Here is a 13455-nt window from a genome sequence, read left to right on the forward strand (position 1 = left end):
CTGACTCCGGATCCCAGTTTTAAAATTGTTTTCAAGTTGAATAATGGAATGCAGAAGTTATTCAGCGTAGTCTTATGCGACTTCAGAGATAATGAACTTCACCTGGGCCGAGCCCATACATTTAAATGTCGCGCGGATCTCCGTACAGCATTCAGATGAAGTTTTGACTGAAGCGACTTTGGATCTGTGATCCGAGGTGCGCTTCGCTCAACTCTAGTCATAATATTACCGGTTATAGATTTCTGGAGAAGAGTCGTTGATCCTAGGACTTAGAGCTCATTCAGGCGACTGTATGTTTGTGTCTGCATCCATTCCGTAATTTTGTGGCACGGGTGCGGACCTATTCATTTCAATGGGGCCGCAAAAGATGCCCATAGCACACCGTGTGCTGTCCGCATCTGTAATTCCGTTCCGTGGCTCCACAAAATAGATTTGCAGACAAGAATAGACATTTCTATGATAGGGCTGGCCGTTCTGTTCCACAAAATACGGAAAGCACAGGGCTGGTATCCGTATACTTTTTTTTTTTAAATTGTGTCCCCTTTCCGTATTTTTTTTTATAGAGTCTTCATATGCATCATATCTTATTGATGTTATTGCACTGTGTTTGCTATTTAACCCCTTACCTACGGCCGATGTCAGGTCTTTATGCATGGTGCCCGCTCAGCTTCTGTTTTATACATCAATGTTTGTGATCAGAGAAATAAATAAATAAACAAAAAAAATTAAAGATCATATGCACCGCCGCGTCCCATAATGCTTGTACTATTAAAATATAAATGTATTTATCCCGTAAGATAATCGCCACAACTTAGAAATAAAACAAAATGGACGATTTCCCATTTTTTCATTGCTTCATCTCCCCCCAAAAAATTGAATAAAAAGTGATCAGAAAGTCGTACACACTCTGAAATAGCATCAATAAAAACTACAGATCGCTCTGCAAGAAATGAACTCTATAGATGTAAATATGACACAGTAATGGGGGTCACAATATGGCAGTGCAAAAGAAAAAAATCTGTATTTTTTTTTATGTGTTAAAACACAAGAAAAACTAAAAAATTTGGTATCACTGTAGTGTGAGTAACAGTAGAGTTATACCGCATACGTAATGCCATAAAAAAAAGCCCATAAACCTTGTGGAATTCTGTTTTTTTTCAAATTCCACCTCTTCTGGGATTTTTCCCAGCTTCTCACTACATCTTATGAAAGTCCACTTTTTCCCAAACAAAAAAAAAACGAGCAAAAACATCTATGTGAATGGAAAAATAAAAAAAATTTAGTTTTGGGAATGCAGGGTGTAAAAAATTAAAAAGTGAAAACGCTAAATCACCTACAGGATCGGGCTATTTTCTATATTTTTGGATTCATAAAGACTTAACGCCAGTCTTTGATGTCTCCTACACTGCCCAAGGATGCTCCTAATTTTGGCATATCGTCTGGCAGTCCATGCGCCTAGATTTAAATCTACTACAGCCCCTGGATGAAGTAGATTTCAATTGTCATTTACGCCAGGCATAAATATTAGCGAATATGCCGAGTCTAATGGCTGACCAACGCTACGCTCCCTTCATTTCCCAGTGGGTAGGATGACATAAAAACTTCAAGTGCACCTAAATGTAGGCTTGTGTATGTTTAAAAAATGCCAGGAGGGGGGTCATGCAACTTCTTCGCTGTGAAAACTACCGTAGCCTAAACCGTCTTGATAAATGACCCCCTCTGCATCTGTTAAGTCTAATGAAGCTTCGGGCTGGGGTTTTAACAAGGAAAACTGCTGTGTTATTAAGATTCCCTATCAGCGTCTGAAAGAAACGGGGAACATCTTGAACTGTTTAAGCCGGTGCCACCAAAACATTCAATGCACATACAATGTGTAGTTTCCAGGAACGCGTCAGTAACACTCAATGACAATATAAACAGGGTACGCTTGTCTTGTCTAAAAGTGACTACATTAAGAGAATCCTCTCCCAAGATGCGATGGGCATGAGCGTATCTGATGTTCTCAATTATCAGGCTTAGTTCGGGCCTAGGTGACCCGTTAAAGTGCAAGGAACGCAACCCATCTGTGCCTCCCCTGCGCTGGAACCGACATTATAACCTTTGCCCCAAAGACAGCAAACAACCATTATTCATACGGTCCAAGTCGACGCCTGTCTTTTATGTTATTTTGTGTTCGTTTCGCTCCTCTGTCATCACTAGGAGATTTTCCTGGTGAAATCAGACATAGATCTAAATATTTGGCTTGTAATATACTAAACTGTCAAAATCTTATTAGAAATGAATGGCCACTAAACTGGAAGTAATGCAGATGAGTGCTGCAGATGGCAATTTTTTAAAGGGAACTTGTCATTCACAACATGGTGTCTGAGCTGCAGGCAGCATGTCATAGAGCAGGAGGAGCTGAGCAGAGTGATGTATAGATTTGTAGGAAAATATTCAGTATAACTTGTATTTCATTCATTTTAATTCCTGTTCATTCTGGGCTTTTAAGTCCAGGAGGCGGTCCCATCAGTGATTGACAGCCTTCTCTGTATACACAGTCACTGATAGGACCGCCCCCTGTCAATCACTGATAGGACCGCCCCCTGTCAATCACTGATAGGACCGCCTCCTGGAATTCAAAGCCCAGAATGAGCAGAGATATAAATAAATAAAATACAAGTTATACTGAATCTTTCCCCATAAATCTATACATCACTCTGCTCAGCTCCTCCTGCTCTATAGCATGCTACCTTCAGCAAAGATACCATGTTCAACATGACAGGCTCCCTTTAAGTTTCACAATGAAAGCAGCCACCTTCATTTGAGCAAATGATCTCTCCCCGAGAATAAAGAAAACTGTGTCTCTAGTACCACCTATAGGTAAGTGCACAGTAAGTCAATGGCCGACCGGTTTAAATGTTGATTTTCTAGGTCATCAATATGAGATCGCCGGGAGTCCGACTGTTTGAAAAAGCACAGCGCTGTACATTGTATAGTGGCAGTGCTTGGTATTGCAGCTCAGCTCCATTCCCTTGAATGGGACTGAGCTGGACATTGGCCATGAGACCAATAAACGTGATGTCAATGGTCTAGGAGGAGGCTGCAGTACTCATGGAGCGTCGTGGTCTCTTCATATACCTGAGTCGAACCCCAATGAGATCATGTTCATGAGCTATCCTGCAGAAACCATCAATATCAAAATCCCAGATAACCCCTTTAAAGAGCCTTGAAACTAACTAGGGTTATAAGCCAAACCAGAGAGACTCATCTGTTTTGGAGTTTTGTTCCTAGTCAGTACAGAGCAGGGTACTGGTTGGTTGGTGAGATGATTTACAGGGTAGGTGGCACTAGAGAGATCATTTTCTTCCTTCTGGAGGAGAGCTGATTTGCATACTTTTTCCGAGGAAGCATTGTCTAATATTCCCCACACTAGGTGGATCTGTGTAAGAAGAACCAATACCCCTGAGAGATATATAATTTGCTTGTATATACAAAACAGAGGAATAGCAGACAGTTAGGGCTAGGTTCACATTTGCGCTACGGTATTCCGATAGTCTGTTCTTGCAGAGGAGCAGACTACTGGAATTGCCGTATCCGGTGCCAGATCCCCATTCACTATATTGATTGTGGCCTTCTGACAAAAAATACCACTGCATGTGTAGGCCACTGTTGGAATTGTCACTGTGCACATGCCACCTGGAGAAGCTGTTACGGGCAGGACGTTTATGCCCATCTGGTTCCCACAACAGGTGCTTACCTGCCTCCTCCATTTCCTCCTCAATGGACATCACCTTGTCCACAACAGAAGCAGGGTAGAGTGTTGCTTTCACTGCACCTCCATCCTATCACATGTGTGAACAGAGGCTTTGCCATGGTGTCTTCGAACTGATGAGCCTGAGCGAGAGAAGCCACCCAGCGGGCCATTTGCTAATATGCATCAAGCAGAAAAAATCCCACTAGCTGTCATCCCGCCAACTGCAACTGGACAAGTAGATCGACAGTGACAGAAACATTGTGGCTGCTCTGCATTAGGGGAGAAATAACACATGCTCCCTGCATGTCACACATGATAAACTTAGCTATTCATTGCCTCTCAAAAAAGTATTGTGGCTTGCAGAAGGTCCTGGCCATGTCCAGGAGAATGTCCTCACATTTCAGTAATTCTTATGTGGCTAAGAACAGAACGGTCTGCCTTTGTATAATCCGCGATGTTCCAACTCATTTTAATTTTACCTTGCATATGCTAGAGCGCCTGTATGAGTACTGTAAAGTTAATGATTACATCATGCATAAGACCACCACAGCTCAGGCAGTGGCAGCTCATCAGAGACATGTTACGTACCCCGACCGTTCAAAGAGGCCACCAGATTTGTGACTAGGGACAACAATGTTATCCCCCTGATATTTATATTCGAAACAGACACTAACACTGAAGAAACAAGGCATGGTGGAAGAGAACAGCCTCTGCATCTTGCTTTTTGCTCTGCAGCTGTGAGGACACAGCCCAATGAAGTTTCACAGAGGAGGAAATGGAGGAAGAAGATGAGGAGCTACTACTGGAAGAGGAGGAGGAGTTGGTGGTGCAGGAGGAGGAGGCTGATAATAATGACAACACTTGCCATGACCAATCATCGCAGTGGCGGGATAGAGCGTGAAAGGACTGGGTACTCAGGCATGCTGGCAAGCATGGCAGCCTGCATGCTTGGTTGCTTACATACTGAAAGGTGTATAGTTAGCATCAAGCAATCTGATGATTACTGGATAGCCATGCTTTTAGACCCTTAGCTGACCCACATCTGAACAACCAGGTTCAGTCTTACCTGGACTCTGCCCTTTCTCTGGCACATACCATCTTTCTTGACCCCCTGGACTTCTATGAAAGCACATTGAAACAGTGGCCGGAACTGTTGGTGTCCAGTGTCAAACTTACATTACATTATAAAACATTACATTTGTCAAAATGAATGAGGCATGGATCCGATAGGATTTTCACATATCTTTGTCTGATTATAATGAATAGATCTGCCATTGCTGACAGTGGATATTTATCGCCGGCCCCATCATGCCACTGCCGCTGTCTGCCTGCCATTGTGTTACGTACTGTATTTCTACTGCTGATGCGACTGACGCAGCTTCTACTCTTCCTATTGCCACTAATAATACCCCTACACAAGCGCACATTCCCTGTCAGGTTCCATACTGTTCCATGCTGCTCCGCCAAAGGGAAAATTTTTGTATGCTTGTTCAGAACAAGCCACTGTTTCTTCTGATACTATCATGTGTGTGTATAAACATGGGCACGCATCTGCCCCCATTAAGGCATTATTTTTGGACTGCTTGTTCAGACCAAGCCACTTTCAATAATGCAGTGTGTGTATAGACATGAACAACCTTCTTCCCTCAATAAAGAGTTTGAAAGTGGGAAGATAAAGATGAAAAATTTGGAAAAAAAAGAGGGAAAGATAAGTGAGAAAAAAAATATGCTAGTCCTAGTAGACCTCAAAGTTTCATACTCAAATTTTCAGGCCAATTGGAGCACTTTAGACTATGTAGAATTGATTTGGACCCTAATCAAATTTTTTGACCAATTTGTTAGAATCAAACCTGAAATGAATTTCAGGAATTATACTCATCCCCATGATAAATTAAGTCTATCTATTCTAAGTAATTCAAAAATTCTTTATAGAGGTCAGAGCTCATTTTTTTTTTTACACAGAACTAGTCTTAATTATCTAACAAGATCAATCAGTGTGAAAAGTAGACGTTCACAAGTGTCATTAATTCTCAGCCTGGTAACGAACGTTAAAATAAAACAAAAACTAACTTTATTGCGGATTCAATTGTAAAATCTGGGGCAGTGCAGCCCCCCTAAAGCATCAAATGAAGGCTAGGGTGCAATAGTTAATCAGAGGTATGTCTATAAATATTCCCCTCAATCCTATTGCTCCCCATAAGGTGTAAGGATACACTTAGGGTCCATTCACACGTCTGTAGAATTGGTCCGCATCCGTTACGCAAATTGCGGAATGGTTGCAGACCCATTCATTCTCTATGGGGCAGGAATGGATGCGCCCCCGATCTTCCTGTCCGCGGCTCCAGAAAAAAATAGAACATGTCCTATTCTTGTCCGCAATTGCGGACAAGAATAGGCAGTTCTATGGGGGGTGCCGGCAGGGTGTATTGCGGATCCGCAATACACTACGGACGTGTGAATGGACCCTAACATTGTGTCAGCCAGGTAGTTTTCCACACTGGTATACACCTCAGCTACGTATCAGCTGTTACAAAGAGCAGCAATCACAACCAGCCGTGCTAGTAAACAGCCCAGTCTATACCAGTGAGGTTTTAGGCCCTAAACACCTATCACCCTGCCTGTGGAATACTATCTACTAGATCAGGGATCAGCACTCCAGCTGTTCTAAAACTACAACTCCCAGAACCCTCCTTTCACTTCTCTGGAAGTTACAAATACAGCCGAGTAAGTGCACATGCTGGGAGTTGTAGTTTCACAGCAGTTGGAGTGCCGAAGGTTGCTGATTCCTATACTAGATGATGGTTCACTATGTCCACTCAGCATGTGAACCTAATATCTGCCAGTAGTGTTGAGCGAACTTGTGTTCGGCGTCTAAAGTTCGGCTTCGGGTTATCAAAGAATCCCGTTATGGATTCTAAATTCCGTTATGGCCCGTGGTAGCGGAATCCATAATGGGATTGCCTCCCAAATACAGCCATTGGGAGCCTACCTCTGTGATACACTTTGGAACTGTACCTTTAGCTGCTACCTGTACTACCACTCTCATCATCAAAGTGACTTTGTTTACTGCAAACAATGGGCCTGATCGTTGTCTCCATTATCCACCATCCCTGCATTTATACTCGTACCTTGCACCCTGCCATACACTCATTTATCATCAAGGACACCTCAACTACCACCAGGCAAGAGCCCCAACACCAGGGTGCATCCTCCAATCACTGTACGTCCCTAGGGAGCGCCAGGGTGGAGCCAGACGCTGTGAACTGTGGGTCCTGCAAGCACCATCATAGCCTCTACCACTCCTCCCATCCTCTGCTCCCTTTTCCCAGTGATTGACATGTAACTCACACTTATACAGGGAAGGTTGTCAATCAGTTATAGGACCACCCACATGACTAATGAGCTCAGAAAGAGCAGAGGTTGTAGTGAATAAATTTCAAGTTTTACAGAATTTTTCCCCAAAAATCTATATATCAGTCTGCTCAGCTCCTCCTGCTCTATACCATGCTGCCTGGAGATTGCACTGTTGACAGGTCCCCTTTAATTGCAATTTACCCTGGCAGATATAGCTGAGAGTTGTACTCTTATTGTATGACATGCGCTGTTCTACATGTGCGGAGATGAAGTGCCAGGAGATGACACTGACGAGATTATTGAGAAACTCTCAGTAGAATCCTCCTGGTCTCCTCCGCTTCCTACAGCAATCTCCTTCCAGCTGGCTGACGTCTCCTTGTGACCGCGGCTTTCATTTGCATGACATTACTTGGAACACTTGAAGAAACACCTGGAGAAGATGGGGAATATAAATCTGTGATGCAGGATATTCACAGGAGCCGAACAGCCACGAAGGGGCAATCTATATCTATAAATAGAAGTGATGAAGGACTGAGCATGAGATGGAAGATGTTGCACAGCTGAGCTGGTCTTTTAGATCACTGTGTCATGTTTTTGCTACATTGTATCCAGGACAGGAATATCGGCAAAACAGAGGAAATCAATTTTGAGAAAACAAATTTATTACAAAACTGTATGCGGAGTTTACTTCTATGGAGCTGTAATACCAGACTCGACCAATTGACAGGTGTGGTGCTATTTCTGGAATAAAGTTGCCATGTTTCTCTAATTCTGTACAATGAATGTGGACAAAACTAAAGCATTTTCCCCTGGTATTGAGATCCTATGATCGATCTCAATACCGCAAAGGAAAAGCACAGATGTTAAATTGCATTGGCCAGGTTTGGGGTGGCCCCAACGCTACGCTAAGTCCCCCAGACACCGTTGAGGTGTCACCACGTGCTGCAGCTCTCCGTAAGGGATGGTACATCCCAATAGGAAATAAGTCCTGAGAGTCAGGGTCTGCAGTAAACCAGGGTGCTTCTTTACTGGAGGAAATCAGGTGCAAGACAATACAGGAAAGGCATAGGGCAGGCTTCTCCAGCCTCGTCCCTGGCAGAAGAAGGGTTTGATGCTGAGGAAAGGCCTGAGCTAGCTGTCCCTGTCTCTCTCAGAAGGCTGGTACCCTGATCCAAGGCTGGTGATCCAGGGTCTGTAGCAGCATATCCCCATCTCATCGTCTTCATGTGGTTACTCAGTAGTCTGGCACAGTCTCCTCTTCCAAGCACTGTTCCCTAACTGCAGAACACTAGGGGCTCTAACTGCTCTCCTTATATACCATTTCTAGCTAGAGTGGAACCATCTAGTGGGAGATGTGCAGTGGAGAAACTCAGCACAAACAATTATAATGTTACAACTCCCATCTCATACATTAGAGCTTTAATGATACTCAATGGCAATGACACAGGAAGTTTTTCCAGACAAAAACAAGTTTCCAGACATAACAACATAGCTTAATCCAGACATTCAAAAGGTCAGTCTGTCTGGTTTTCTTGGTAAACAAGTCTGGCTTTTTCCCTCCAAAACATGCTCTTCTTTAAATCCTGTGGCAGCTGTAGAAAATTACCAGCTTCTTATTCAAAGTCCCAAAAGTCTCTTAGTATTCATTAATAGTGATGAGCAAACTTGTGTTTTCAAGTTCATAGGCCAGCATAGACTTCTATTATGAGGGAATGCAATACGGAATGCCTCTTATAGGTAGCGGAATCCATAACGGGATTCTTAGATAACCCGAACCGGAACCTGTACGCTGAACTTGAAAACACAAGTTCGCTCATCACTATTCATTAACCCGTTCCACAGAGCCTCGCAAATACAGTGCAAATGAACAGGATATATATCACAACATATAAAATGCAGTTATATGATATTAAACAGTGCAAGTTAACCCTTTCAAGTGAAAAAAAGAAGAAGTTTAAACCTTTGCATAGAGAAAATAGGCAAATGTCCACAGATGCTCAGACTTCAGAGTGTCCTTGCTCCAGGGCACTATAAAAGTAGTCTAAGTCCCACAGAAGTGAATAAAGCATTCTGGAAGTTGTAGTTTCTGAACAGCTGGAGTGCCGGAGGTTGCTGATCCCTGTCCTAGAGGAACTGTAGTGATGCAATCCTATTGCTTGTTTTGCAGGTTTCAGAGGTTACATCATACATTCACATACATGTTTTTGTGGCCCAAACATAAATGTAAAAAATGAAAATCAGACATAATATAGAACATGACAATCTCTTTCTAATAAAGCTTGAGCTAGCCCTGTACCTCACATGGGTCCAGGGGGACATGTATTTTTTCAGGAAGTGTGTCCTTTCTGCTGCACCTCTTTCCATATCACAGCCCAGGGTGCATATCCTTTCTGCTGCAGCTCTTTCCCTATCACAGCTCAAGGGGCATGCCCTTTCTGCTGCACCTCTTTTCATAATGCAGCTCAGGAGGAGTGTCCTTTCTGTTGCAGCTCTCTCCCTATCACAGCTCAGGGGGCATGTTTTTTCTGCTGCAGCTTTCTCCCTGTAACTACAACAGCTTCTAACAAAAAATATGGTTCGTGACAGGTGAAGAACGCGTGTGACCACCTCAGTGAGGTGGATGGAGAAATAAGGAAAAAAACAAACAGCAGGTGGCGCTACGCAGATACATTTTATTAAATAACTCAGTGGCGGTACAAAGTTTTTAATTACATGCAATTACAAAGGTATTCAGATCCAGGTGCTGGTTTGAAAAATATTGTAAAATATTTTTCGTGGGACAGCCCTTTTAAGGGTTGTTTAATATACAGCTTATTAGAAGTTATGGATGATACAACTCATAGGTACAGTGATGACAACCTGCTCCCATGTACTAATATAATAGGTGATCCATTAATTTGAAGCAGTAATTCCCAAGAATTGCAGCAACCTATGTAAGTCTGCATCCAGAATGAAAACAAATGGAAGATGTCTTGATCTCCTTTGTTATGAGTCCTGAGTGGCGTTTGTACTATATTTATGGACCAGTTTATGTTGGGCATCTGTCATACCACAAGGTCTACACTATCTACACTATGTTTGGCTTCATGGCTCAGATGCCCATAAGTGACTGAAGACCAACTTGGGTAAATTGGTTACTGTTGCTAACTCAAGACATGATGGGAGCTTGTGATCCTATCACTTAGCTTCATTCCCATCTTTGTTCTGGTTATCATCGTTGGACAGGAAATTAGAAGCTGGAAAATACAATCTGAGCTTATGAATGCAGATCCTGTGTAAATAATATTATAGATCTTATCCCGGTTTAATCCCATTAGAGTCTAGTGTGAGAAAGTGCCGAGGAACGAAGACCTTCCTATATGTGTTTATTCAACTGGAACAGTAGACCCATTGTCTGTCCACTGCGTGATGCTCAACACGTCATGGAGTAGATACACTTAAGCAAAATCAGTGCAATCTTCTTTCCATCGGGTCATCTTTATAAACTAGGAAACATCCCACTCAGACTTTTGTCCCACAGGCATGGTTGTTGGTCAACCTGCTTAAGAAAACTGAGCAAAAACACTCATAACTGAGGATATCTACAACTTTGAGAGCACCAAGAGGTTCTTGGTCCTTCTTGGTGATGCTCCATATGGTGAGGTTAGAACTTTCCTTAAATTGACCGTACATATTAAATGTCAGTAGACCGACTGATTTTAGAGGAAGCCGCCAACTATCTGAAGTGAAGAGGGATCTCATGACTTTTCCCCAATGGGAGATATTGGGGAGAAAAGGTTTGGACATGAACGTTGCAGCAGAACATTCCTCACTCCTGGGCAAAACAGCCATGCCTATGATTAAGTCTGGAAGAATAGCTGGTGGCCAAACAAGCCTTCAGCAATCAGCTATAAAAAGACTTTGGATACCTATTTTTTATTTTTGTATTCTAGTTATTTTTGGCTAAAAGTAATTTTTCAGTTGGACTTTATTAAAAAGTATCAAAAGTTTTTCCTCTCTAGCTATCAGTTTCACTGCATCTGCGGACGGTTCCTTCTCCTTCTCAGTGAATTCCATCAAGGAGCTGCTCTGGATGGCTCAATCTGTAGTCATTATTGCTACTTTCTTAACAGCTCGTAAACACTCATATAAGTTAAATTCTTATCAAACCGATATGAATTTAGCTTAACCTCTTCAGGACCGGGTCATTTTCCATTTTTTTCATTTTTGTTTTTTACTCCCAGCCTTCCCAGAGCCATACCTTCTATTTGTACATTTACATAGCCGTATGAGGGCTTGTTTTTTGTGGGATAAGTTGTACTTTCTAATGGCACCTTTTTTGGTTGCATACAATGTAGTGGGACGCGGTAACATAATTTTTTTTTAAATGGAGTGAAATCATAAAAAAATAAATAAAAAATTCCGCCATAGTTTTATTTTGTTTTTACAGGTTTCCTATGTGGTAAAACTGACCTGTTACTTTTACTCTTCGGGTCAGTACAATTAGGGCTCATGCACACAAACTTATTTTCTTTCTGTGTCCGTTCCGTTTTTTTTTTGTACTGTAGACGGAAATATTCGTTACAATGGGTCCGCAAAAAAAATAAAAGTTACTCCGTGTGCATTTAGTTTCCGTATGTCTATATTTCCGTTCCTCAAAAAAATAGAACATGTCCTATTATTGTCCGCATTACGGGCAAGGACAGGACTGTTCTATTAGGGGCCAGCTGTTCCGTTCTGCAAAATGCGGAATGCACACGGACGTCTTCCGTATTTTTTGCGGAAAAGTTTTTTGCGAACCGCAAAATACATACGGTCGTGTGCATGAGCCCTTACAGTGATACTACATTTGTATAGTTTTTCTTGCATTTTAATACTGAATTATTTTTTGGGACAAAACTATTTTTTACTTTGCATCGCCATATTAAGACCCCCATAACTTTCTTATATTTATGTGTATGGAGCTGTTTGAGGGCTAATTTTTTGCAGGACGGTCTTTGGAGTTTGTATAATTTTTTGATCACTTTTTATTCAATTTTTTGGGGGAGGTGAAGTGACAAAAAATGGCAAATCAGTAATTTTTTTTTTTTCCATTACGCCTTTCGCCATATGGAATAAATATTTTTTATATTTTAATAGTATGGATTTTTTCGCAAGAGGCAATGCTTATGATGTTTATTCTTTTAATTATGTATTTTTATTTTTATTTGGGGGAAAGGGAGGCGGTTTTCTTATTTTATTTTTTTAATATTTTTAAAAGTTGTTTTTATTTTTGAACTTTTTAATAGTTCCCCTAGAGAACTTAGAACTTTAGCATTGGAGTCTATGAGAATTTCACTATACACAGGCAAGGTCTTCACACGAACATAGCTATGGCAGCCTCGGATCATTCGGCGATGCACAGCCAGGAGCGAAATTCCTGTTTTTTGAGCTCCCAGACCTTACCAATTGAAACAATGATTTTTAGCGCAAAATGAATTCAATAACATAAAATTGGTGTCCATAGCCTTAAAGGTCCAGCCACTTTAAAGGGGTTTTCCTAGACTTTTTAACCAAAGACCTATCCTCTGCACAGGTCATCAGTATCTGATCGGTTTGAGAAAGCTCCTGAACTCCTGAGGGCGCCGCGCCCTTCTCGCCGCTTGCCCTGGACCAGTGATATCACATTCATCGGTCACATGGCTTAGTTGCAGCTCAGTCCCATTCAAGTGAATGGGGCTTAGCTGCGATACCAAGCACAGCCACTATACAATGTACGGCGCTGTGCTTGGTGAGCTGCGAGAAGGTGTCAGACCCCCACCGATCAGATATGGATGACCGATCTAGAGGGTAGATCATCAGTTAAAAAGTCTCGGAGATCCCACTTAAGGAAACATTTTGGCACATATATGGTATATTGTAACTTTCTGGAAAGGGAGGAAGGTGTAGTTGCCTTCTCACTTTAGACAGAAAAATGACTCAGGGCTCTTTCACACCTGCGTTATTGTCTTCTGGCATAGAGTTCCGTCGTCGGGGCTCTATGCCAGAAGAATCCTGATCAGTTTTATCCTAATGCATTCTGAATAGAGTGAAATCCGTTCAGGATGCATCAGGATGTCTTCAGTTCCGGAACGGAACGTTTTTTGGCCGGAGAAAATACCGCAGCATGCTGCGCTTTTTGCTCTGGCCAAAAAAACTGAAGACTTGCCGCAAGGCCGGATCCGGAATGAATGCCCATTGAAAGGCATTGATCCGGATCCGGCCTTAAGCTAAACGTCGTTTCGGCGCATTACCGGATGCGACGTTTAGCTTTTTTAGAGTGGTTACCATGGCTGCCGGGACGCTAAAGTCCTGGCAGCCATGGTAAAGTGTAGCGGGGAGCGGGGGAGCAGCATACTTACCATCCG

The sequence above is a fragment of the Bufo gargarizans genome, chromosome 5 (assembly GCF_014858855.1).
Source record: "Bufo gargarizans isolate SCDJY-AF-19 chromosome 5, ASM1485885v1, whole genome shotgun sequence".
In the NCBI taxonomy this organism is placed as follows: Eukaryota; Metazoa; Chordata; class Amphibia; order Anura; family Bufonidae; genus Bufo; species Bufo gargarizans.